This window comes from Vitis vinifera, chromosome 19, assembly GCF_030704535.1.
Source record: "Vitis vinifera cultivar Pinot Noir 40024 chromosome 19, ASM3070453v1".
NCBI lineage: Eukaryota > Viridiplantae > Streptophyta > Magnoliopsida > Vitales > Vitaceae > Vitis > Vitis vinifera.
This window is the reverse complement of record NC_081823.1, coordinates 19,125,001-19,152,342: the sequence shown is the minus strand read 5'-3', so window position 1 is coordinate 19,152,342 and position 27,342 is coordinate 19,125,001. Positions and strand designations below refer to the sequence as shown.

Here is a 27,342-nt window from a genome sequence, read left to right as displayed (position 1 = left end):
TAATGAACTAAATACATCAACTAAAATTACAATGGTACTCCACAAAATACCATGAACTAATTCAGATCACAGGAGTGCAAAGTTTTATCTTACATAATGATGATCAAACAATCATTGTACATTAAGGAAGATCACATTTGAAGAATTGATGTTTGAGTTCCTGGCTGTTTCATCTGAAACAAAACTCATCAATTCGTGTCAAAGAAATGCATAAACCTTCTTGAGCTTTGAAAAAAGAATATTATACCCACCATGGCTTCTCTGTTAAATCCCTTGTAAACACGTAGCGGAACCTTGAATTGTAAGGTAACCATTCTATGATCTGAGATGCCTTCTTGTTGGTTTTATGGTCAATGCACTTCTGTATTGAATCATGGAGCTTCTTATCAACATTTTCAGTGACCCACTTGAGAAGATCGTCAGAGCTTATCGAGGCTTCCTTGGTGAATCTTTCGAGCACCTTTGGTAGAAACACTTTCCTTGTCTTCTTCACAACTACATTTGCTTGAAGAAACTCCCTTTTTGCCACTTCCAGTTCTTCTTTAATATTTGAAGTAGTGTAGACTTTCAGCTAGGGAAAAAAAATTGCAAGAATCAACTCTGTCTAGTATATTGGCATCAGAACCAATGCTTAGTATGGAAGCAAATTTCATGGAAAAATGTCTTACAATCAAAGTTCAATGCAAGTGTTCATATACCCTTCACTAAATTATGCCCATGTGAAATGACCTAAAGCAATTCTAGTCTTGTTCAAAGGAGCAGGAACTGGCAGTCTAGGGGAGAGAAATTGAAGGGGAAAAGCTAAAGCTAAACTGGAGGTTGATGTAGAAGTATTATGTTGAATATCACATCCCCAACCACAGTATTTTCACCTTCGCTCCCTACGCCCCATTGAAAATAACCTGAAGATTGCCCTTATGGTCATTGGTATTCATTTTTCCTTAAAGTTGCTTTGAGAAATCAACCCAAGTTTACAGTAGACTTTCTGTTAGGGTACATTGGGACATCTCATGAAAACTGAACAAGTCCATCACATTTTAATGCACTAGTTGGTAGTGCACCATGGTGAAATTGCCAAACCAAATAATATGCAGATGAGATAATGATTGGAATCCTGAACCATACAGTAAAAAAATAATACAACATCAAGAAATCCTTCAGATTTCAGCTTGACATCCAAATGCCAATTAAGGTCCATTGCAACTGAACTGAATGTAGTTTAACCAGTAGTTCAACAACCACGAATTGAGAACAAATTGATTTAATGTCATATTCAGCTGGAATAGCACACATATGGAAATTATTTAAGCTGAAAATACATTGGTAACTTGTACCCCAACCAACTGATAGTGATAATACAGGAGCCTATAACCATTAACCAGTGACATTCAAGCTGCATTACTGTGTAAAAAGATGTGTAATAGAAGAAAGAAGTTACCACGGGGTCAGAAAAAGCTCCAGTACAAAGTGCAAAGCAAACAAGGGGTTGAGAACTCGGAAGACTAAATTTTGAGCTGATGAGTTGCCTTTCTTCACCAGATTTTTTCCTCATGGCCGTTGAAAGGATAGCCTCAAGACACTATATTCAACACAAAAGAAAGAAGGGTGAGGATAAGGGACTGCAATTTCATTGGTGATAATAATAATAATAATAATAATAATAACAACAACAACATTCAGATAGTGAACCAAGCTGTATCTTATAGGTGAACTATTAAGTTAAAATCGCTGATGACTTTGGCCCGTTGGTTCTAATAAACTACCACTTTCTAGTATACAGAAAAGGAGAAGCAAACAAAAGTATATTCTCCAATATTCCTATAGCTGATCAGGAAAGGGGAAAAGTACATTATAAAAAAGGAAAAAAAAAAAATCCTTTCCATTAGGTTATGAATGTGTTAGACTAAAATACAGACTACAAGAGCTAGAATAAAGCTAAGAAAAAACCTATTTGGGGCTGACTGGCTAATAAAAGATATTGAATTAATTAGTAACCAAATCTTTGCACATTATGCTCCCTTCTAATTATGTGAGAATGAGTTTTGTTATTAGGCTTTACTTGGATCATAGAAAGTTTGAGGAAAAGCACGAGAGGAAATTAAAAATAAGGAAAAGCTAGGGGAAGGAAAAAAGAATAATGGAGGAAAAAAAAAAAGGTTAAACAATTTTTTTCTCTCATTCTTCTTTGGTTTTTTTTATCTTTTATATAGAGAGTGAAGAATTTGAAATATACAAATTTTAGACGATCTTTTATAATATTTTCTTTCCTTTGATTTTCCATAATAGAACAAATACATAGGAAAATCTTAGATTCTTCCTACATGTTTTCCTTTCACTACCATTTTAGGAGATCCAAACAAACATCAAGGTTGGGATAAAATGCACAGTTCAGTAATATTTTCAAGGTAAATGCAATGACAACCACACCAAGATCTAAAATCTAATACCAAATATGATCATCTGTTAAAATCATGACTAGATTTCTGAATTGTTTTGTCTTTTATACATGATTCAATCCATGATATGTCAGTAAAATGATAGGTGGGACAAGAAATAAACTGTAATCCAGAAATTTCAAGAAAAAGCTTTTGTTGGTAGTAACAGACATCATCTATATAGATTTTTCTCAGGATGATTTTAAGATCCAACCAAGAAATGCCACAAATACATATGTCCTATGTGCGGATGCCTATTGAAGTAAGGTCAGTACCCGGCCAATTCGGGGTGTACGGAAGCAAAATATTGACTGCTCTATGGCATTTGGACTTACGATTTACCCTCCAATGTTGTAAGCAGCCTGTACTACACCAAAGAAACACATCAATTCTTTATTTGATTCAAAAATTAAAAGAAGAAAAATTTATCAAAAAATTCTAGAGGACTCCAGCAACTAAGGAATGCCTGTGGAACCCTTCAGCGAATAAGCCATTTTCCTTTTGAAATATGGCCTCCATCAATTTTAGATCAAAACATATGTTTTGATGATTATTCAAATTCAAAGGATAGGACAACAAATGAAATCCACATAAGAGATTGCATTTCAAAGGAACCACGGATTATCAGTCTCTGCTGCCTGTAGCAGTGCTTGTTGCTCCATGGCTAAGTGGGAAGGAGCAATAGCATTTGAACTACTGAGAAGAATTATTCCCCCAATCCTAGAATGAATGAAGTGAAGAACATGTTTCATCAAACCACAGTAGTGGCAGAAATAGAAACAGAACCTGGTTGAGGGAAATTATATCAATGGAATTGCTTTTGAAAGAGTTTCAAAGGTTTTGTTTAATTGCAAAAGATTCTCTACGACCAAAACCGATTTTGGAAAAAAGAAGTGCACTACCTTGTGAAACAAGGCCAACCTTCTAAGCGAACTGTGGGGAATTCCATATGCTAGATATGCCTGCACAAGTCCGAGGTAAAACACTTACATAGGTACAGTACAGACAGTACAGACTGGTAGGACAAACTAATTACTAGTAAGGCAGTTCTTTACATGCATAACTAGAGAATTGTACACATTAACCCAAAATGCAGTTTGGGCATTGCTTTCCATCTGGCTGACATTCACCTTTTCCAGTTGTTCGATGAGAACTCTGAAATCATAAAAAGGAGAACGAGAAACAGTTCTAAGTTAGGACTTCTGCATAGGATACAACATGTACAATATAAGGGAAGATCTAATGCACCATTACTTTCGTTTCAGGGACAAAGAAGGGTGACAGTCCATGGTTCAACCAGTTCTACTGTCACTCTTGTGAGTGGCAGTTGCAATCTGCTCTATTAGAACACTCCCAACTACCTCAAAAAAAGAAAAGCAGAAATAATTTATGACCTTGAAAATTCAAACTGGGCTGAATTGATTAAACCATTCCATAGGGGCGATTATCTCACTGTTCATAGAACACTGACCCCTCTTTAAATGTGTTACACCAGTAGGATGGACAACAAGGCATGAAATGGAGAGGGCCTAAGTACCCAGGGGATCTCTCATTATCTTCCCAGCTCAATGCCTAGATAGACTCCATAATTTCTTTTAAACAAACGGCAGACTGATTCGTACCCTCTTGTCTCATTGCACTGAACTTGGGTGACCAATACCTACCTATAGTTGTTGATGGCGTACGATGCACGAGAGAATTGACTTTTGTCTGTTGATATCCAAGATATTTCTACCATGGATTTACAAGACCATTCCCGGTCTTCTTCAATACCACGACGAGGGAGTATAACATTAGTGGATGACCTTGACAATAACAGTGATCGATTTTTCTCTGGATTCACAGATGCCGCACCACGAAGCCAGCAATATACTGCAGCCATACACCTGACCATTTCCTCGGACAATTTGCTCGGGCACTGGTAGAGATGATCTTTCAGAGTCCGCAGCATACTTCTGTCCATGGTTGGTAACTTTTCATGCACCTGACATAAACAAGTCAGATCGATAAGAACCTCAACCAAATAGAAATTACATGACCAACCAATAAATTGAATTAAACATAACTAGAACTAGTTATGTGCACATGCTACAAGGGTGTTTTAATGCTCCATGGAAATGAAGTCATGGGAAAATTACATTCTGTTTTAATAGCTTTTTTAAGGCAAAAATCTTTCCAGTATAGTGGAGTATTTACTAAATCCATTGTAAATATTTTAGTGATATGCAAAATGATAACAAAGGTGACAAATGCTATCAATTCTTGAAATTCTATACTCTATCCATATTACCAATTAAACTTCATTCAAAAAGCATGGAGAAAAAACAGAGTCTCCATTCAAATAGTAAGAAAACAAAAGTATTTCATTGCAATTTTTGTCTATAAGATGATTCTATTTGTAGTACAAAACAGACTTAGCTCAGGTGGTATGGAAATACAACAAATTATTTTCAAATAATAAATAAAAAGCAGCGTAACTATTCTATTTCCTTTTCACTTCTAGTTCCCCTCAATGGAAAGTTTTGTATTCACAAAATAAAAAGGATCTATGTTTTTTGGTTTATTTTATGGAGCTTAACACTCGTTTATAAGCCCATCCCTCCCCCCACCCACATAAGGTGCAGTTCCTAAGGTTTTACTAGTTGGGAACAAACTTGCCTTGCATTACACCTTCGTGCATTCAGGAACTTTAATCCGTTTTGTATGGTTTTGGAAGTACAACCATTTTTCTTCTGGTTTAACTTCTAAATATGTCCAGGTGTGGACTTGCTAATCAAGGTCTAATTCAAATATCTGCATCAGGCTTCCACTGACATAAGGTCTTCTTGGACAGCTAGGTTTCTTCTTTCTCCAGGGAAGCCAACAGGTCTCTAGTGCTGTAATTGTTTCATTCTTCTTTGTTCAAATGGTTCTGTTTTATAGAGCAAACCAGGACCCAACCTTCTAAACTAGTGCCCTTTATTTTGGGGAAAAAAAACACTAGTCCATGAACCATACAATGTTTCACGCATTCAACATAATTTTAGAAATGATAACTCTGAATGCATATATAAGGAGTCAACAACTTTTGTTAAACCCGATTTTTACCAGAAATAAAGATGCCATAATTATGAGAAGTACGAGGAAGATGTTATCTTTAAGCTAATAAATCATACATATAAATATGCAGCAAAAAGATGCACTTCACATGAAACAGAACTATCATATATTTAGCAAGTTGGAAAAAGAAGATAGAAATGGAATACGGCAATTTTTAGATACTGGAAGATATGATATTAAATAAAATCAAATGTAACAACCACACATTAGATACACATTTGAAAAATGATAAAGGAGAAGTATAAAAAGTATACTACCTTATCAGGGTCTGAACAAGTCTTCTCAAAATGAATGCTGCCTTTGCTACTTAACAATGAAGCATGTTTACTCCTGGACTGCAACATTGAGGTTTTTTTTTTCCGTGTCATTCATAGAAGTCAGAACTTGGAAAGGTCCCAAAGGGAACTTCTTTGAGGAGCAAAATGCACTTGAAATTATACTTGGGTGTTTCCTTGATTCATTTTTTGTATGGGCAGGAGAAGCCATGCTTGAGCTTTGCTCAGAAGGTGGTCGACTAATGCATTGTTCAAAAATGCTCCTATAGAGAGTGAGAACATGTTGTTCACGATTTGCAACCTCTTCTTCAAGTAATTCAATCTCAGCAATCAACTCCTTCGTCTGAAATGAAAAAGAGTATCAAGGATCTGATTCTACTTATCCTATTTTATTGTGGCTCATGAATTAAAATAGCAAAGCTTTGGCATGTACAATCTGAATTGACAAAGTAATATGGTGAGAATACTTGGTGAGTATAAGAGCAGTATTCATATGCTTTAATATCTGATTTGTAGGAATGCAGAGACTGAACCAACCAAAACTCTTGAGAAATGTAACATAATGTGCCTATGCTGTGTTAGGTTATATATGTAAAAACAACTTTTTTGTTTTTGTTTTTGTTTTTAGTGGTTGTCATGCTTCCACGTGGAGAGATTTACACAGGTTAAATCTCTTTGCATCTGGTTTAAATTCTGGTGACTGTACACAAAAAAAGTGAAGCCGAGAATACAAAGTGAAAAGAAAAAGGGTCCTCTGTTTTGTGTGGGGACTGTCTTAACTCCTCTGTTCCTAGGTCTGTTCCAAGCTGTTACTCTTCCATTTTTTCTTTCTATAGCCTTTCTCTGTTTCAGGCTGAAACTGCAGCCAACATAATTGGTATCAGAGCAACCCATTTCACGAATCCACCTCTCAATCTAATCTTCGATCCACCTTGCTGTTTCCAATCTGATCTAATCCACTTCTTCTTTTCAAGCCCTTTTATCTCTTAAAACATGCCTCTTGTGTATGGAAGTTTAAGAAATTTCCTCTGTTTTGGAAAGAGAGGATACTAGGGTTTCTTTTAATCTGAAGACCAAAATCCGAACATGCAATGCAGCTGAATTGGTGATGTTGCTGTGCAATTAGATTCTGTAGCTAGAAACCTCAATCTTGAAGCAGACGGACCAAGGACTTGAAGGGTAGATCAATGGCCAGCACAAGTGTTACAAGTATGAGTTCTCAACCTTCTTCTATTCCATTATTTGAAGGAGAAAATTATGACTTTTGGTGCGTAAAAATGAAAACTTTATTTATGTCTCAAGATGTTTGGGATTTGGTTGAAAATGGTTTTGATGAACCTGACAATGTGATTACACTAACTCCGGTTGAAAAAGATCAGTTGAAAGAATTGAAAAAAATGGATGCAAAAGCTCTCTTATTTATTCAAAAAGGTGTTGGTAATAACATCTTTCCAAGAATTATGAGAGCTTCAAAAGCTAAAGAAGCATGGGACATCCTTCAACAGGAGTTCCAAGGAGACAAAAGAACCCGGTCAGTAAAGCTTCAAGCTTTAAGAAGAGAGCTGGAAAATATGAAAATGAAGGAGAATGAAACTCTAAATGAGTTTTCTTCCAAATTTATGGAGTTAGTAAATCAGATGAAGTCATATGGTGAAGAAATTAGTGATAAAAGAATTGTTGAGAAACTGTTGATCAGTCTACCTAACAAATTTGACCCAATTGTGGCTGTGATTGAAGAAACAAAAGATCTCTCACTACTCAGTGTACAAGAGCTATTTGGGTCTTTAAAAACTTATGAACAGAGATTGTTGAGGCATTCTGAAAAATCAGTAGAAAGTGCATTCCAATAAAAAATAAGCCTTAACTCCAGAAATGTTGAAAGGAAACCTATAAGCAATGAAAATAGAAGTGATTCATCTAGAGGTGGCAGAACTGGATGAGGAAGAGCAAGAGGAAGAGATGGAAGAGGTAGAGAAAGATTCAGCTATGGAAGAAAGTTCACTAACGAGGAAGGCTCATCATTCTCAAAGTGTAATATTTGTAAAAGAAGTAGTCATGTTGAAAAAGATTGTTGGTTCAAAGGGAAGCCTCAATGCTTCAATTGTAAAAAATTTGGGCATGTCCAAAAAGATTGCAGATTTAAGAACAATCAACAAGCAAGCTGTGCTGAGGAGAAAGAGGCTGATGAAAACATGTTTTATGCTTGTCAAAGTGCTGTTGAGAAAAAGAATAATGTGTGGTTCCTTGACAGTGGCTGCACAAACCACATGACTGGTAACAAAAATATTTTCCTTGACATGGATACAACCATCAACTCACAAGTCAAAATGGGTAATGGTGATTTAGTGAATGTTAAAGGGAAAGGCACAATTGGCATCCAAACTAAAGTGGGAACCAAGTACATTAGAGATGTTCTTCTTGTACCAGCCTTGGAGCAAAATTTGTTGAGTGTGGGACAGCTAGTAGAGCATGGGTATAAACTTCACTTTGAAAATAATGAGTGCACCATTTATGATAAGGAGCAGAGAAGAAATTTAGTGAAGAAGATAAAGATGGAGAAAAATAGAAGCTTTCCAATTGTCTTCAAATATGTTGAAAATGTGGCTTTGAGAATGGAAGATGTTGAAGAAGCTTGGTTGTGGCATAGAAGATTTGGGCATTTGAACTTCAATAGCTTGAAGATGCTTTGTCAAAGGAAGATGGTACAAGGATTGCCAAACACCATTGAAGAAAAGAATGAAGTATGTGACGGTTGTGCTCTTGGGAAGCATCATAGACAATCATTTCCAAAGGGAGTCACTTGGAGAGCAAAGAAGGTATTAGAGTTAGTTCACACTGATATATGTGGACCCATGTCTACACCTTCTCAAGGCAACAACAAGTACTTTGTATTGTTTATTGATGATTTTACAAGAATGACTTGGGTGTTCTTCATGAAGCAAAAATCAGAAGTGTTCTCTATCTTTAAAAAATTCAAGAGTTTTGTTGAAAAGCAAAGTGGTTGCTACATAAAGACCTTGAGAAGTGACAGAGGAATGGAATATAATTCAAGCCAATTTGGTAATTTTTGTGAAGATGAAGGCTTTGAGAGACAGCTTACTGTTGCATATACTCCTCAACAAAATGGAGTAGTTGAAAGGAAGAATCAAACAGTTATGGAAATGGCCAAAGCTATGTTATATGAGAAGGGTTTGCCTAAAATTTTTTGGGCTGAAGCAGTTAACACTACTGTGTATCTTTTGAATAGATGCCCAACAAAAGCATTATTGAACAAAACTCCGATTGAAGCATGGAGTGGAAGAAAACCATCTGTTAGACACTTCAAAGTGTTTGGGTGCTTATGTTATTCACAAGTTCCAAAGGAAAGAAGGAGCAAGCTGGATGAAACAAGTGAAAAGTGCATCTTCATGGGTTATAGTTCACAGTCAAAGGGTTATAGGCTATATAATTTGAAAACCAACAAGCTGATCATAAGTAGAGATGTTATTTTTGATGAAAAAGATGCTTGGAATTGGGAAGAAGGTAAAATTCTGAAGAAAACCATTCTTGTTGATGAACTTCAAACAAAAGCACCAGTTGAAACTGGAAATGGCAGCACTTCAACTTCATCACCTCAAGAATCCCCAAGATCAGTTCCATTATCTCCCTCAATTGAGTCTCCAACTTCAAGCTCGTCATCACCATCCTCAACTCCAAGAAAAATGAGAAGTTTGACTGATGTTTATTAGAGATGCAATTTGTGCATTGTTGAACCTCAAAGTTTTGAAGAGGCAATAAAAGATGAAGATTGGAGGAAAGAAATGGAAAAAGAAATTGATGTCATTGAGAAAAATGAAACATGGCAGCTGGTTGAAAAGCCAAAAGACAAAGAAATCATTGAGGTGAAATACCATTCTGATGGTAGAGTTCAAAGGCTTAAAGCTAGATTGGTTGTAAAAGGCTATTCGCAACAGCCGGGTGTTGATTTCCATGAGACCTTTGCTCCAGTTGCTCGCCTTGATACTATTAGAACTATTATTGCAGTGGCTGCTCAAAAAGGTTGGTTGTTGTACCAACTAGACATAAAATCTGCATTTTTGAATGGAAAGCTGGAAGAAGAGATCTATGTTGAACAACCTCAAGGCTTTGTTGTTGATGGAGAAGAAAACAAAGTTTACAAGTTAAAGAAAGTCTTATATGGTTTGAAACAAGCTCCTCGTGCCTGGTACACTCAAATTGACAACTACTTCATTGAAAATGGTTTCATTAGAAGCAAAAGTGAGCCTACCCTCTATGTGAAGAGCAAAGATAATTCCCAAATCCTTATTGTTGCTCTTTATGTTGATGATTTGATTTTTACTGGAAATGATGAGAAGATGGTTGAAAAATTTAGAAATGAAATGATGAAAAAATATGAAATGAGTGATATGGGATTGTTGCATTATTTTTTGGGAATTGAAGTCTATCAAGAAGAAGATGGTGTGTTTATTTGTCAAAAGAGGTATGTTGAACATATCCTCAAAAAGTTTGGCATGGCTGGTTGTAATCCTGTATCTACTCCTTTAGTTGTGAATGAAAAGTTGAGGAAAGAAGATGGAGGGAAGATGGTTGATGAAACTCACTTTAGAAGTCTTGTTGGAAATCTGTTGTATCTCACTGCAACTAGACCTGACATCATGTTTGCAGCAAGCTTGCTGTCAAGATTCATGCATTATCCTAGTCATTTACATCTTGGAGCAGCAAAAAGAGTCTTGAGATATTTGCAAGGCACGGTTGAACTTGGAATAAAATATTTCAGGAATATTGAAGTGAAGCTAATTGGCCATTGTGATAGTGATTGGGGTGGCTGTATTGATGACATGAAAAGCACATCAGGCTATGCATTCTCCCTTGGTTCAGGTGTTATGTCTTGGGTCTCAAAAAAGCAAGGTTTAGTGGCTCAATCCTCTGCTGAAGCAGAGTACATTTCAGCTTCATTGGCAACTTCTCAAGCAATATGGTTAAGAAGAATTTTAGAAGACATTAAGGAGAAGCAAAATGAAGCAACACATCTACTTTGTGACAACAAATCTGCTATAGCCATTGCAAAAAACTATGTTTTTCATAGTAGGACTAGGCATATTGCAGTGAAGTATCATTTTATTAAAGAAGCTATTTCAGATGGTGAGGTTCAATTGATGTACTGTAAATCAGAGGAGCAGGTTGCTGATATCTTCACTAAAGCATTGCCTTTGGAGAAGCTTGTTCACTTCCGAAAGCTTTTGGGAGTAGAGGAACATCACATTAGGGGGGAGAATGTAACATAATGTGCCTATGCTGTGTTAGGTTATATATGTAAAAACAACTTTTTTGTTTTTGTTTTTGTTTTGAGTGGTTGTCATGCTTCCACGTGGAGAGATTTACACAGGTTAAATCTCTTTGCATCTGGTTTAAATTCTGGTGACTGTACACAAAAAAAGTGAAGCCGAGAATACAAAGTGAAAAGAAAAAGGGTCCTCTGTTTTGTGTGGGGACTGTCTTAACTCCTCTGTTCCCAGGTCTGTTCCAAGCTGTTACTCTTCCATTTTTTCTTTTTATAGCCTTTCTCTGTTTCAGGCTGAAACTGCAGCCAACAAGAAAAAAGGTGTTAAAACCCATTTACAGATAATCCTACTTTTTCAAGCAGAGTAGTAGGAAGCCTAGGAAGAGTATCGATAGGAAACATGCAAGTGAAGATGGGTTCAGGTTACATATAACTGCTCATGCCTTCTTGCTCATGTTCTGTTCCACAAGTATTTATGTTTAGGTAAGCCATCAGGAAAGGGCATCACTCTCTTTGGCGAATGAGTAAAAAGAAGCATGAAGGTTCAAGATTTTCTACTCAATAAATATGCTATTTTCTATCCCTAATGCTTCAAATCATAAGGTAACTTTCAATCAGCAATAGTTGAATATTTAGCAAAATCTCTCTGAGAGTCGGTTCCCAGAGGCAAATTTACCTCAGCAGCAAAATGCCTATGCCCAGGTGACAATGTACTAGAAGCTCGACCCATCGCCCTCTCAAGCATAGTGCGCATGGATTTCTCTTGCTGCAAACGCAATTGCAGCTGCTCATCTGCAAATTAATACATAATTTGCAGCAAGAATATGTTAGATTTATAAACATTGTTATATGGAAACTGAGAATTGTTTCCGAAATAGATTATTTAACAAGCATAGGGGTTTTAGCCATCTGGCATTGACAAGGAAATACATGCTATATTCTATAGCTAGCATGGATTACCCTATGTTGATGACAGACCGCACATGTTATCCGGGTGATTATGAATATGTTAGATTATGACCAACTATAAAAATCAATTGGAGTTATTGCCCATTAATGTTAAATATTAATGTATAGAACTCCACGGTGCGGATAGGAGTATAAAGTATGGCCTTTAATTCTATGTATACTATCAGTGCTATTATATAACAGTTTGTATAAATACTAGCCATATTTATACATGACATATAATATTAGTCACAAACTAATAACACTAATCAATGGTAGCTTTATGGTTTAATTTAGTTTATATGCCTAATCATATGCAAAGTTACTAATATAGCATCAATAATTATAATCATTATTATAATATATGTGTAAAATCAGGAATATCATAATTCGGTTTACAATATATACTAATATGCAAAGTTTTGTTAACAATTATAAACTTTATTAATCTAGAGCCATCAACTCATAACCCGGAGTCGTTCATGTCAACTATAACCTTGAGTTGTTTATAGCATCTAGAGCCCGCATCAGTATTAAGCTCAACACAGTGTGGGTCAACTATAGCCGATCTAGATGCTATGAACAATTGATTGGCTGAGATGGTATACAATTATTAGTTCATGATAAGCCACTGTCAGGATTTAATACATTGATAGGATAATTGGTAGCCTAATCATAATGATCCATGAGGTTCAACGAGTTATTCAATACCATCCTAATATTATTTGTACAATATTTGGCTTAGTTTGATCAATGCATAAGTATGAACATAGCTATTTGATATTATAGGACAATTCATATAAGGTTTACTTTTATATTATTCTGTACGATAAATTATTAATTATAATAATATATCCAATGAATCATAATTTTACTTTGAATACCCTAAAACACTAAACCCTAAATCATATTATTGAACAGTGCTATTATAGACATAGCCTCATTAATTTTAAAATATTAATTATCACAAAGCATTTATAGATGAGAATAATCGGTGCGTGTTATCATATGAATATGCTAACTATGATTCGGATAAATATGTGGATATCCTTGCGACTCAAAGCATTCTCATGATGTAAAATCAGAATAATAATTGAAGCACTATGATATTATAGTATAATAATTATGCTATTCGGATTTAGGAGATATTAATTAGTTGTTCATAGTTTATATTAGCTCATTAATGTTAAACCCATAATAATATTTCATAGTTTATCATGTTATCTTACTGACCCTGTGTACAAAATAATAACTTATCATGGTTATCTGAGCAATAGCATTCTACTCTATCAATCGGATATCATCGTTGAAACATGTTTTAAAATATGCACTCATAACATATCAATTAGGTTTTCAAACAGATTTTTGTTCTACAAAACATCAAGTGAAAGCAAAACACATGGATAGAGGCAGCTTTAAGGAAGCTGAACTGAGCAACCCGAACAAGGATCAAGCCCTTAAATCTGGTGGTTCTGAAGGAGAAGATATCCCTAGAGTTGGTGATAATTAGTGAAGATGGGACTGTACAATCTGTTTGAGCAAGGTGTATTTGGCACAATTAAAGATCTGGTAGTTCCACGACGGAATGAAAGGTTCCACTATAAAAAAGACCGCAAGGTTGTAGGAAGGAGGAGAGGAGCTACCGCCTTGTTCTATCTCTGACGGCCTGCTCAATTCCTCCAATCCTTTGCACAAGCCCGTTGAATCTCTGACTCCGCTCCATTTTCTCACTTGGCTCTCATGCCAAATGTAGCCTCATTGCCAGGGTTAGTGAAACTCCACTGGTTGGGAATATGACACCAGATTTTGAGATAGAAGCTATTTTTTTTATCAGGAGTTCATCAAGGTTGAACTTTCAGAGTATATTGGGAAGAAATATGTGTATTCTCACATCTCGCATGGGTCCAAACGGATAGAAAGTCAGGTGGCCTTGTAGATCTCAGGTGACTCTTCATCATTGGCAAGGGAAGAATTATCATGCAGTCCCACTTCGGCCACTCCTCGAACCCCATGCTGCCATCCATCTGCATCCAAACCTTTACCAGATCACCTTTGTTGGCCCCACATGCAGACTGCAAGTCCGTGGTTTGAGTTTGAGGCAAAAATTTTCTGAATTTGATGATTCTAATTCAGAGGAAGGTCTCCCAACCAATTCAAAGGATGGTAGAGTAGACACAATTACACCCCGGGCCACATGCATGACCCCATTTTGCATGGCCACCCTCCTAGGCCCATTTTCAAAGTCCATGTGTTTCTTTTCTTTACCTTCAAAACTGATTTTCGAAAATCCAATTTTCAAATAATTTAACTCGCTACTTTTCATTCTTCTTTAGTGTTTAGGATCACCAAAAACCCCATTTTTCAATCAAATTTGCTTCCATTTTCTTTCTGGCAAACATCATTTCACATTTTTCTTGATTTTTTAAATGTTTTGAAATAAACATGAATTTAATTCTATAATTCTCAATAATGGGATTTATGGAATTAATTCATACAAAAATAAATTGGGCTTTGGTAGGGGCCCAACAACAGTAATGTTTTCTTTAAAAAAATAAATTTGAGTGAAGTGCAATATCCATCAATGATGATTTCTTACTCTGTTTAGTGACACGTGTGATATATTTTGTACTCATTATTGTGAACTAACCTCATTTCATGATAGTGTTTTTTTGCTTGTTACTAAGGTATGCTCTTACTCTCACTTTGATTATTATCCATGCATGTTTTGGCTTCCAGTGTATAATCATTTTGGTATTCATTGATTTTTTTACCAATTGTCATGCTTGTTTCATCTTATTTAGTAGAGATCCGTTTTTAGGAACTTAGAAGGGTGCTATGGTCTTTACCATAGGAGTAACTATATGTACAATTTTATGTATTTGAAATTAATGGTAAGGAGTGATCACCATGATGCATATGAAATTTTATTACTAAGCTATAATCTTGAGTAACTATCATGACCGAAACTTGAGTTTTCTTTAAGCCTTTGCTTTATGTGAAATAATATATAAGTTTTTAATTATATTTATGTATTATCATATCTTTATAAAAATCAATTAACAAGTAAGTTCATTTAATTCACCTTTTTTGGAAAATTCAACACTTTCAATTGAAAGATGAAACAACATAATACACTTAGAAAATTATAAACAAACATAATACACTGAAAAAGTGGAACTTGCACTAGGCAACTAGCTTCAAATTAGTCCTCTTACTTAGTGGAGAGAATAGTTTCCCATCAATGGTATACCAAAAGCCAATAACACCCTTATTGGCTAGAGTGCAATACATCACAACCCCTACAAAGGGTAATTAAGGTCGATAACTTATCCCTAGTTGGCCAATGTCACTGATAACCAAAGTTTTTAAAATTATTATAATAAATTAAAGGATGAATTCTCTTGTATAATAATAAACAAATCATATAATATTCCAAATATATTTTATAAACCAAAGAACAAATCAAAATATATATATATATTTTTAAATATTGCTTGATCCACTTTAATGAATTTAAACATTTTGATACTTTTAAACATAGATAAAAAATAGATAAGGAAATTATAAAATAACTTATTGCATTACTAACCCTTACCTTGAAAAAGTCACTCAAATCTTGAAAGAACTAATTCACACCTTTAAATTGCATAATAAAGCAAATACTAAAATGTTCTTCTTTCTAATTTTTTAAATCAAAGTTTTATAGACTTTATTTTTCTCTCTCTATTTTGTCTTTTTAGTTTTTTTTTTATAATACACAGAGTTTTTTTTTTAGGTTTTTTATAAAATGAAGAAAGTATAACAAAATAAAGATAGTGCACAATTAAAGGATAAAAAAAATCTCACTTATAATTTTCTTTTTAAAATACATGAATATCTCTAAAATCAAGGTAGGTCTTTTAAATTTTCAAAATACATAAATATCTCTAAATTTAGGTCTTTTAAAATTTTTAAAATGCATAAACATCCCTAGAATCAAGGTAAGGTTGTTACATACTTTCCTTCTTACAAAAATTTGTTACATCATTATAACACTTTCATTAAGAAATCAAGTATTTCACAAAAATAATAATAATGATTTTTTTAAATGTCATTAAAAACAACCTTAATTACTTTGATTTTCTTTCAAAATCTTTCTTATTCTATTTCTTTATTTATTAATCTTCATTTATTTCTTTTTCTTTCCTACAAATAACTTTAGAACACGATCTATGAAAAAATAAATAAATAAATAAACTTTAATCACGATAATTTATTTATTCAAAAGAAACGAAAACTTGTAAACAAGTGGAGAATTTCATAAACAAGTGGAAATGATTTTCTAATTGAATGTCAACTAAGCAAATAAGTTTATAGGACCTATCTTATACCTCTAATACCAATTTGTGACACCCCAAACACATTTATTTACCATATAACACTCTAGAAATTATAACTGAAATTGAGTATTAGGTAAGGAATCCTAAATAATCAAACGTGAAGTAGTTTATAATAGAAACACCTTTCCTATCCCCATCTCTCCTCACCAATTTAATAAGAAGGATCAACATATGAGATGTCACATCTTTTATAAAAATCAATTAACAAGTAATTTTATTTTATTTAATAATTCAATTCACTTTCTTGGAAAATTCAACATTTTCAATTTAAAGATAAAACAACATAATACACTTAAAAAAATCAATTCATATTTAAAAGAATTTTACAAATAAATAATTTCCTCTAGTTCACTCATAATAACACTGTCCAAAAATTGGGACTTATACTAAGTGGTTAATCTCAAATTATTCCTCTTACTAGTGAATGAAATTGTTTCCAATTAATGGTATACCCAATAACACCTTTATTGACTAGGGTTGCATTGGATCATTACCCGACCAAGGGTAATGATGATAAAAAAACTTATTCCCTATTTGACTACAAGCCCTGATAACTAGAGTTTTAAAACCATTATAATAAATTAAACTATAAAATTCACTTGTAAAATAACAAACAAATCTTTTAATATTCCCAATTTATTTAATAAACTAAGGAATAAATCCAAACATATTTAAAAAAATATTATTTGATCCACTTTAGAAAATTCAAACATTTTGATACTTCCAAGAACAAATGAAAAAAAAAAAAGAAAAAGAAAAAATGACTTAACCCTTACCTTGAAGGAATCCTTCAATTTCTTAAAAGAATTAATTCATACTTTTAAATTACAAAATGTAACAAATATTGGAATTTTTTTATTTCCAATTCTTCAAATCAAAGTTTTCCAAACTTTTTGTTTTTTTTAGCCACTACAAAAATACTTGACTTATAATTTTTTTAAACACATAAATATCCCTAAAATCTTTTAAAATTTTCAAAATATATCTCTAAATTGAGTTCTTTTTAAATTTTCAAAGTATATAAACATCCCTAAAATCAAGGTATGGATGTTACAAAAAAAATAATATTTTCCATGATTTCATTTTTTTTATTTTTTTATTTTTTTGTGCTTAAGGGTAATATTTGACAATGATATATATATATATGCCTAAAAGTAGTCTTTTGCCATGACAATTTTTTTGAACCTTTATATCTAAAAATAACCTTCTACCATGAATAATTATTTGTGCCTAAAAATAATATTTTCTTATGACTGTTTTTCTTGATGAAAAACAATTATATACAAACTCATAGCAACGAAGTCACCATGAAAATTCTTTTGTGTAAAATTATTTTACCTTCAAATCATTTTTTAGGGACTGACTTATTTTTGGTGGTGAAAGCTCATATTTGTTGCAGCGACTATATTGTAGATTATATGGTGGCTCCTTGTTTACTATCAATTGCCTAGCACCATATCCAGGCACTTTCTTAATCTATGTCATGTAGCTTGAAAATATTTATCCTATCCATATATAGTGTGGTGGGGCACTAACAAGATATTGATCGGGATGCATTGTATCCTTAAACACTCGGATCCTTTAAAATAATTTAAATAATTTTTTTTTCCACGTTATTGTGTTTTTCCTAAAAGGATGCAATTGAAAATGATTGTGCAGTGGTATCTTTTTTGAGAGCTCCTTCCATGATCCTTTCAAAATTCTTCTTTTTAAACGGAACACTCAATGTGCATTGAGACGTCATGTTAGCATGCATAACTAAATTCTTCTTTAATTAATGTTGAGACTTCATTAAGTCCAACTTAACAAGTCCTGATCTGGCCACCAAGAACTTAATGTTGCTTAACTGCATTTGAACGACAAGAACTTGAAATTTCAAAATGCTGATGGATTCTATCAATTCCAATGAAGGAGCTATGAGATTTCGAATGCAACTATTGACTCAATGGTTAGGTCAAAGGGTCTAACTTTTATTTAGACATCCAACGGCCAAAAGGATAATGCCATATATTATGGTTATGCGATGCTTTATTAACAGATTTATAACGCACCAAATGGATAAGAAGTTTTGCATTCTTTCCTTCGAAAATAAGATTCCCACTGCACAAATTGTTTACAACTTTTGCAAACTTTACTGATACCACAACCATCTGTCTGGGTGCCCCACATAATTAAGTCTTCAGTGGCGGCGCATTATTTTGATGAATTAATTATATAGCATGCGGGAAAGGAAAGGAAGATCAGGAGATCTTCTCCACTATTTAATTTAATTAGCTGTTTTCACAAATCACTTGTTACGTGGAAGATAGAATGCAACAAATCAACTTTGAAATAACCCCACCCACAATTATAAGCAATTGAATGGTTGAGGTCAGCCATGGAAAGATCACATGCAGCAGATGATGGTGAAGTTGCTTGAATCCCTTTTTATGATTAGAATGTACAGAGCCTTGACCACTTAAGAAATCGTCAACACTATCTATTGCCAATATGCTTTTAATATAAGCAAATCATCTCAATCATCAACACTATCAATAAAACCCAATAATGCACAACGTGACTAAAGAGAGATGGTTATGAGCACTCAAAAGCTTAGGGACAGAAGAATCGAAATTTTCTTAATTAAGGAATTCCAAACTTTACAGCCCTGAAATTCAGAAAGAATGATGTGGCCGACATTGAAAAGTTTTTTAAAGACTATGATAGTTCTTTTTTGTGAGTGGCTTCCCGCAATCTCGGTTAGAATGGGAAGCTACCTAAAGGAGGGTGCTTATAAAATAAATGTGTAACTTTTAGACCAAAATGATGGACTTAAAAAGATTTAGACCGTTGATATTCTATTCCGGATATGCAAAAGAGACATTTCTAAGAGCTTAAATCTCTCTTCTAGCAACCTGTTTTAGTCGGCTTCCTGCACTGCTGCAATCCTATCAACAGTTCTTGGCAATGAAATTGAATGACTTAAATCGAGATTAGTATTTTGATCATAAGCTTAAATGATTTCATAAATGAGTTTTATTTGGTGGCATATAGAGGTTTCGGGGAGCGAGCCAAAGCCGTGACAATTTCTAGGGTGATGAATGGACCCCCTCAAGTACTCTTGAGTTTTACAACATGTTAAGTGAATGAATAGAAGGATCAACACATTTCTCAAGGGGTTGTAACATACATGTTAACTAAACCAATATTTTAGTGGAGAAAGAAAGACTGGATTCGCATGAGCAATGCAATAAAATGTCTAAGGGCTTGCATTATCTTCTATTTTTACTTTCTCCTCTCAAATGAAGAGTGAATCATGCATAGTTCTACCACATTTGTCTTTCATTAGATCAAACTGTTCTATTATTTGAACTCGTGTTTTTCCTTTGTTTGTCTTTTGTAAGAGTCTTCCAATCCATAGCATACATTTTAGGACATTATTTATTGGTGGACAACATTGCAGCGACAGCTAAACTACAAGACAAGTGAATAAAATCATTGAATGATAGCATTACTTATGATATACAATCAAATTTTCCTGAAAGCTCACTTCATCAAAGATAGCAGCTATAAACCTATTCACTGTAGATTTTGAATTTCCAGTGGCAGCCGAGTTCATCTTATTTCAAGATTGGGACTGGTGATTTGCTCCACTTAAGAGCATCTATGGTAAATTTTTTTGCGAGTTCAGCAGTCAAAATGATCCAACTTCTCCAGTTTGAAAAAACCAATAATACTGTGCAATGTTAAATGCCATATATCTAGAGAAAGTATCTTGAGCTTTCAACCGAAATAATATGGAGTGATTTCATGGACTCTCTCCTTGACTGAACTAACACTTACTTGTAATTCAGTATATATATACAAAAGACCTCTTTGCATCGCCATAGAGATAAGCTCTCCTACATCGTGCTACGTACCGTCATATGTTTCCATAATTAATGTATCTGAGTGGGAACTCCTGATTCTTTCCAGCTCGTTTACACGGGTCACAAATTGGTAAGTTGTAATATAACTAGCTACCTTAATAAAGAAGTATAAAGAAGACTAGTAGTGGCATTGGCAATTGGCAAAATTCAGGCCTAGATGGCTATTAAACAAGTACTTTCCTAGCTATTTAAAAGCTCAAGGGACTGACTCCATCTTTGCAAGACCCTAGTTGGGATCTTAATTCTGTGAGGCTTCTTGCATCTTCTATCCCCATACAACAATTAATGGAAGTTCTCAGAAAGAAGGTCTTCAAGCCTATGAGGGTTATCATATTTGTCTTGGTGATTCTTACAGCCAACGGATATGCTGCTTCAAGGCCCCTGGAACTGGGAGTGAGGATTAGAAATAGTTCTCTGGAAGTCATTTCATCTATAAGAGCTCCCGTCCCACCGTCCGGTCCTTCTCCATGCACTCACATAGGCGACAATGGTGGCAGAGTTATTGGGCGATGCCCTAGTCATGGATGAACTTACCTCTGCAACGGTGCAACTCTCAGCTAAAGTATATATATATATATATATATATATATATATATATATATAATTATAGAGCTTGCCTAAAGAATTAAGTCTAAGATGTTATGATTCTCTTATGATTTAAATATGAGCATGTGAATGTAGATAATTAAAGATAAATCTGAAGTCCTTGAGATGGACTGAATATATATATATATATATATATATTTTTCTCTTTGTTTTTACCGTTTCTGTAGTTTGAAAATTCTACTTGATATACTTCTTTTTTTTCCTGTTCCGAACCAGATAGTTATCTTCTTCCAAATGCATGTAGATATCACAATCCATACGGTGGTACTACCTTCTCTCTTCTTTCTAATTTCTGTGGATGATCTTCCAAGTTCCATAAAAACTCTTAAAAGGTTCGAGATTGTAGTTCTAGAATTATAGTGTGTGTGTGTATAATACTGCATCGATCATGGGATCGCTTAAAACAACCAGATCTCTCCCTCCCTTTGATGTTCTTCAGGATTTCACAAATTGATTCGGTACTTTTGCAGGATCCTGACCTGAAATTTAATAGTTTTCTTGTTCATTTCAATCATGCCAACGCTGGAATTGTGAATATATACGTTTAAAGGCCATAGAATGAAACCCAGTACTATTAGACAGCAACGGTGTCTCCATGCATAGTGAGCGGAGTATGCAGCGACCCAAAACACTATTTCAACTTCTAGCATGTTTATGAATGTAAATTGTTGGGAATCTGTCATGGGTCATGGGCTCATCGTTAGCCAGTTCGGGTAAAATTTTCTAATGGCCTGTGTAGTTATGGATAGGAAATGGCAACTTCTAAACCTTAGTTCATTAATCAGGACGCTTTAGGCCCAAACAGCCCATGGAGCTGACCTATCTCATGTCTTGGCAAGTTAATTCTTTCTTTTTCTTATTTTTTTAATAAAAGCAAATACTATTAATTAACACTTATTCGTTTGGAAACTGTTTAGCCAAAATATCTGTTTACTTATTCGTTTTTCTCAACATTTAGTCATTATCATGCCTATGAAAATCTACTTAAATCATTTTAACATCTTTTGCGAGGCACCGAATATTAATAGAGGAGGCATGACACTTTAACACTTAAGTCGCAATTTTAAAATCTTTTTGAAGTTTATTACAATCAATAATAGGTAATTGGACCTGCACCTTGTAAGGGAACCAGTGGATTAAGTTTAGTGGTGACATCGAAAGTTTTCCTTGTGGAGCATATCAGAGCATATCTTCAAGACTTCAATTCTATATCAAAATGAGCCATGGAAACAACTGTCACACCACTTTTCTTGAGAGATATTGATACAATCTTGTATGTGAAAAGGCAATTTTATATTTGGATGGACTAAGAGATTGTCAACTTTGCCATTACAAATTCAGAAGTCACTAAAAGCATGAACTACTGTATTTATGTATTTAATTCTTCTAAAAATTCCAATCATTAAAATTCGACTATTTACTTTCATCCGTTTAGATATTATTATTATTATTATTATTATTATTATTATTATTATTATTATTCCGTATTTATGTATTTAATTCTTCTAAAAATTCCAATCATTAAAATTCAATTCTTAAAAAATCTGACTTTTTAAATTAATTTTCAATATCAAAATTTTCACTATTCAATTTCACTCATTTAAATATTATGTTTGTTAATTATTATTATTATTTCATACATATTTATTTATCCTCTTCTAAGAATCGCATTCATTAAAGTCCAATTCCTTCAAAAATCCCATATCCTAATTTAATTTTCAATCCTAAAAGTTCTATTATTCGTCCAAATATTATTTTCATCAATTAGAATTATTATTCCATACTTATCTATTTATTTAAAGTCCATTCCTTCAAAAATCTCATATCATAATTTAATTTTCAATCCTAAAAGTTCCATTATTCATCCAAATGTTATTTTCGTCAATTAGAACTATCATCTCATATTTATTTATTCATTTAAAGTCCAAACCTTCAACAATCCAACGTCTTAATTTAATGTTCAATCCTAAAAATTCCACTATTCGTCTAAATGTTATTTTCATCAATTAGAATTATTATCCCATACTTATCTATCTATTTAAAGTCCAATCCTTCAAAATCCAATGTCCTAATTTAATTTTCAATCCTAGAAATTCCATTATTCGTCTAAATGTTAATTTCGTTAATTAGAATTCTTATCCTATATTTATTTGTTTATTTAAGGTCCAATTCTTCAAAAATCCAACGTCCTAATTTAATTTTCAATCTTAAAAATTCCACTACTCATTTTCTATTTGTTTAAAATATTGTTTCCGTTAAATAACATTATTATTCCATATTTATTTATTTATTCTAATCGTTAAAGTTTAATTCTTCAGAACCCGACTTCCAAATCTAATTTCCAATCTCAAAAGCTCCGCTGTTCGTATACCGTGATTTAATGATTATTCTCGTTATTAATGTTATCCCATCCATTTACTTATTCAGTTATTCATATACCAAAGATCTCATAATAAATTCTTAAGTTTTCAATCTCTAAATTCACATCTCCAATCTCTAAAATTTCATCTTTCGCAATTATTTACCTAATCTTTATTATTTCACCATCGTTATTATTCCATTCATTTGCTTATTTACTCATCCACTTCTCCACTCATTTAAAATCCCGACCTCTCAAATCGTTTTCAAGATTCCAATCTCATTCAAATTCAATTTCTAAAATTCTCATTCTCACATTCAACCTTTAAAAGTCTGATCTTCAAATAAATTCTAAAACTCCAATTTTCCAGTAATCTTTGAGATTCCAATTTTTCAATTAAATTTCAAAAATCCAATTTTCTCTCAGATAGTTTTAATTCCGCTCTAGTTTTCAAACGATCTTCTGCTCCTCTTAATTTCAATAAGCATGAATAAATTTTTCATAATTCCAGAATAATGGAATCTGTGACATTAAGTCATGCAAAATAAACGGGCTTTGGTGGGGGCCTAACATGGGTGATTTTATGATTGATTGATTGATTATTTGATTTGATTATCATACATGATTGATTTATCCTACTCTCTGACATGCATGAGATTATTTCTAAATTGTGCACTAACCCTCTCTATTGATAGTGCATGGTGGCTCGTTGCCCAGGTATGTACCCATTTTCCCTCTAATCGTTGTTTATGCATGTCCCGATTCTTGCATGTGCATGATTTATCCTAGGCATTCATTGATTTACTCATCCATTGTCATGATTGCTTCAATTTTATTAGTAGAGACCTGACTTAGGGACTTAGAGGGGTGCTACGATTTTTGCCGTACCTTCCTGACAAGTAACCTAACCCCCGAGCCCGAATAAGTTTTTCGTAGATCACCTTTTCCAAAAATGAGGAGTCACACTTAGGTTTTCTTTCTTATTTTGTTCACCCTTTTAAAAAATAAAACAAAAATGAGTGGCGACTCCAAGTCATTTTTCAAACAATGAATTCATTTTCAAAAATCAAAATCGAGCTCGCCATTGAGTGGGAACGCATGAGCCGAAATGCGGGGTCCACATATATTTTACTGAATAGGAAGATAACAATGCATAGAATCCAAAATATTTAAGTTAAGAAAATATATTTTATACTAAACATGTGTCTATTTTCACTTTTTCTTTCTAAGAGTGTCAAAGCATACCATTTTTTCCAATAACTTCAAATATAAAATTTAAAAGTTATATAACTTTTGGTTGTTAGATAGATATGCCAAATGTATTTTTTTTTTTAATAATTTAGTATAGGTAAATTTAAAATTTAAGAGGTTGTTTGGTTTTTCAATATTTATTACTTTAAGACAATATGCGTTCACTTGAAATGATTATTAAAATTGATAAATTGGGTATTTCATATTGATGAGAAAACAGAGTTTACAACTTAAATAACAGAGTGATTTGTCAGTGTTTAAAATAAGGATATGAACTCAAATAACATGTAAAACCTAAGAGTATAATATGTATTATTTTAGGATGATACATAACATATCCTAACATGTTAATAGACATAGTTCCATCATTTATAACAATCCACAACTACTCTATCAATCATATAGAATATACCCTATATCAATTAGTCAATTTAATAAGGAAAGGTTATTAAACATTAATGAGAAATCTTAAGAATGATGTTTAACATTAATGGGCAATAACTCCAATTGATTCGCACCAATTAATTGACAAATGAATATCCATGTTAGTGTTGGTTGTATAATATCGTGATCTTTAACATGGTCGTTCAACGTTTATAACTACACATAAAATATATTTTAGCCCATGATCTTAGTATTGTTGTGACCGATCACATCGGGTGCCAACTATGATAAAAATCATATAGGGCAACTACGTGACTAATCATAAAGGTGTGGTATACGTAAAAAATGAAATTGAGATGTTGCGACCAATCGGAGCACATGCCATCTATAACAAAGTGCAATAAATGAACTGGTTTATTCCCATATCCCTAAAACTAGTATTATTGATCGCATAAATCTTCCCAAATGTGGGTACAAATATTTAATTTAATAATTCCAATAGTCCGGTCTACGTTCAATATATTAAGGATTAGCATATTGACTAGTATAAATAGGATAGGAGCATCAACAATTGATTAGTGTTATTTACCTAATCATATTTATTTTAGGGTAATGATTGCATATTCTAAACATAAAATAATATAGTCTAATTTTGATATAATAATTTTATCATTATATTTTCTTATATTAATTTTCAAGGATATACCAAAAGAGAATTTGAAAAACAGAAAAGAAGAAAAGAATAAGTTTATACGTGAACACGACTGGAGATGTAACACCTTTATTAATTTCCAGAATACAACATATAGAGGACCACGTCTTCTATTTAAACATAGAAAAAACTGGGATAACAAAACTCCTGGGATAACAAAAAATAACAAAATTCTCCAAGATAAGCTCTGTTTTGAATCCGGGATTTGCTCAATCAATTTGTTGAGATTTCCTTAACTAGTCAGACTACCATTTCAGGTTGAAGTTGTTGCCATTGATACTCCTTCATCTTTCAACGTCTCTCCACTATTGTAGCATGAATTGTGGGAGTTTTCAACGTTATCACTTCCAACCTTATCACTCCTTTGAGTCCCACAATTCACGCCAAGGTGCTGAGTTGTGCCAATACCCTCCCTCAAACTGTGTCGGGATTGGAGGTAGAGTTTGGTTCGAAAGTTGCTAAGTGCAGCCTTTGACATTGGTTTGGTGAAAAGGTCTGCTACTTTCTTTTTAGTGGAGATATGTTGAGTGACGAGAAGTCCAAGTGCAACTCGTTCGCGCACAAAATGGTAATCCAACTCGATGTGTTTTCTACGAGCATGAAACATCGAATTTATTGTCATGTGAAGAGCACTTGTGTTATCACAGTAAAGAGTTAGAGTAGAGGCCAACAAAATGTGAGGATCTTTAAGAATAAATGACATCCATGTGAGTTCAGTTGTTGTATTTGCCATGGCTTGATATTCCGCTTTGGTGCTCGATCGAGAAATTGTATGTTGTTTTTTTGCACACCAGGAGATGAGATTTCCTCCAAGAAATGTACAGTATCTAGTGATGGATCAACATGTGGTTGGACACCCCGCCCAATCTGCATCAGAGAAAGCACAAAGATCAAGTGTTGTATTAGAAGTAAAACCGATGTTAATTATGCCTTTGACATATCTTAAGATCCTCCGAACCATTTTTAAATGCATGACAGTGGGAGCATGCATGAATTGTGATGCAGAATTCACACTGTATGAAAGATCTAGTCTGGTGAGGGTTAGGTACTGTAAAGCACCAACAAGTCTTCTAAAATAACTCGGATCTTCTAGCAAGACATCATTTGATGATGTTCTAGTTTTGGCTTCAAGAGGTGTGCTCATAGGCTTGCAATCGACCATGTTGGCTCTCTCAAGGATGGTAAGAGAGCATAGTGAGATTAGGACAAGTGAAGACCATTAGATGTTTGAGAGATCTCGATGACAAGGAAGTAATGAATTTGGCCCCAAGTCCTTCATCGTGAATTCAGAGCTCAAGAGTTGAATGAAGGTTGAAATTAGAGCTGTGGAAGAACCTGTGAGGAGTATATCATCTACATAAAGTAAGAGAATTAGTGTTCCAAGGTTAGAGTGAAAAATAAACAAAGATGGGTTGGTTAGGCTACAAAAAAATCCATATTTAAGAAGAAAAGCACTAAACCGATCAAACCAAGCACGAGATGCTTGTTTAAGGCCATAGAGGGCTTTTTTAAGCTTGCACACATGTGTTGATGTTTGAGATCAGCCATTCCTAGAGGTTGTTCAATGTGTATGTCTTCTGAAATTAAACCATGAAGGAATGCATTTTTTTATGTCAAGTTGATGTATGGGCCATTTTTTAACAAGAGCTATAGTGATGACCATTCGAATAGTTCCAGGTTTGATGATTGGAGAGAAGGTTTCGAT

General features: G+C 33.7%; 1 pseudogene; it reads right to left on the bottom strand.

Moving 5' to 3' along the window:
- Nucleotides 1-234: 234 nt before the first annotated feature.
- Nucleotides 235-26,799, bottom strand: LOC100261729 (uncharacterized; annotated as a pseudogene).
- Nucleotides 26,800-27,342: the final 543 nt, after the last annotated feature.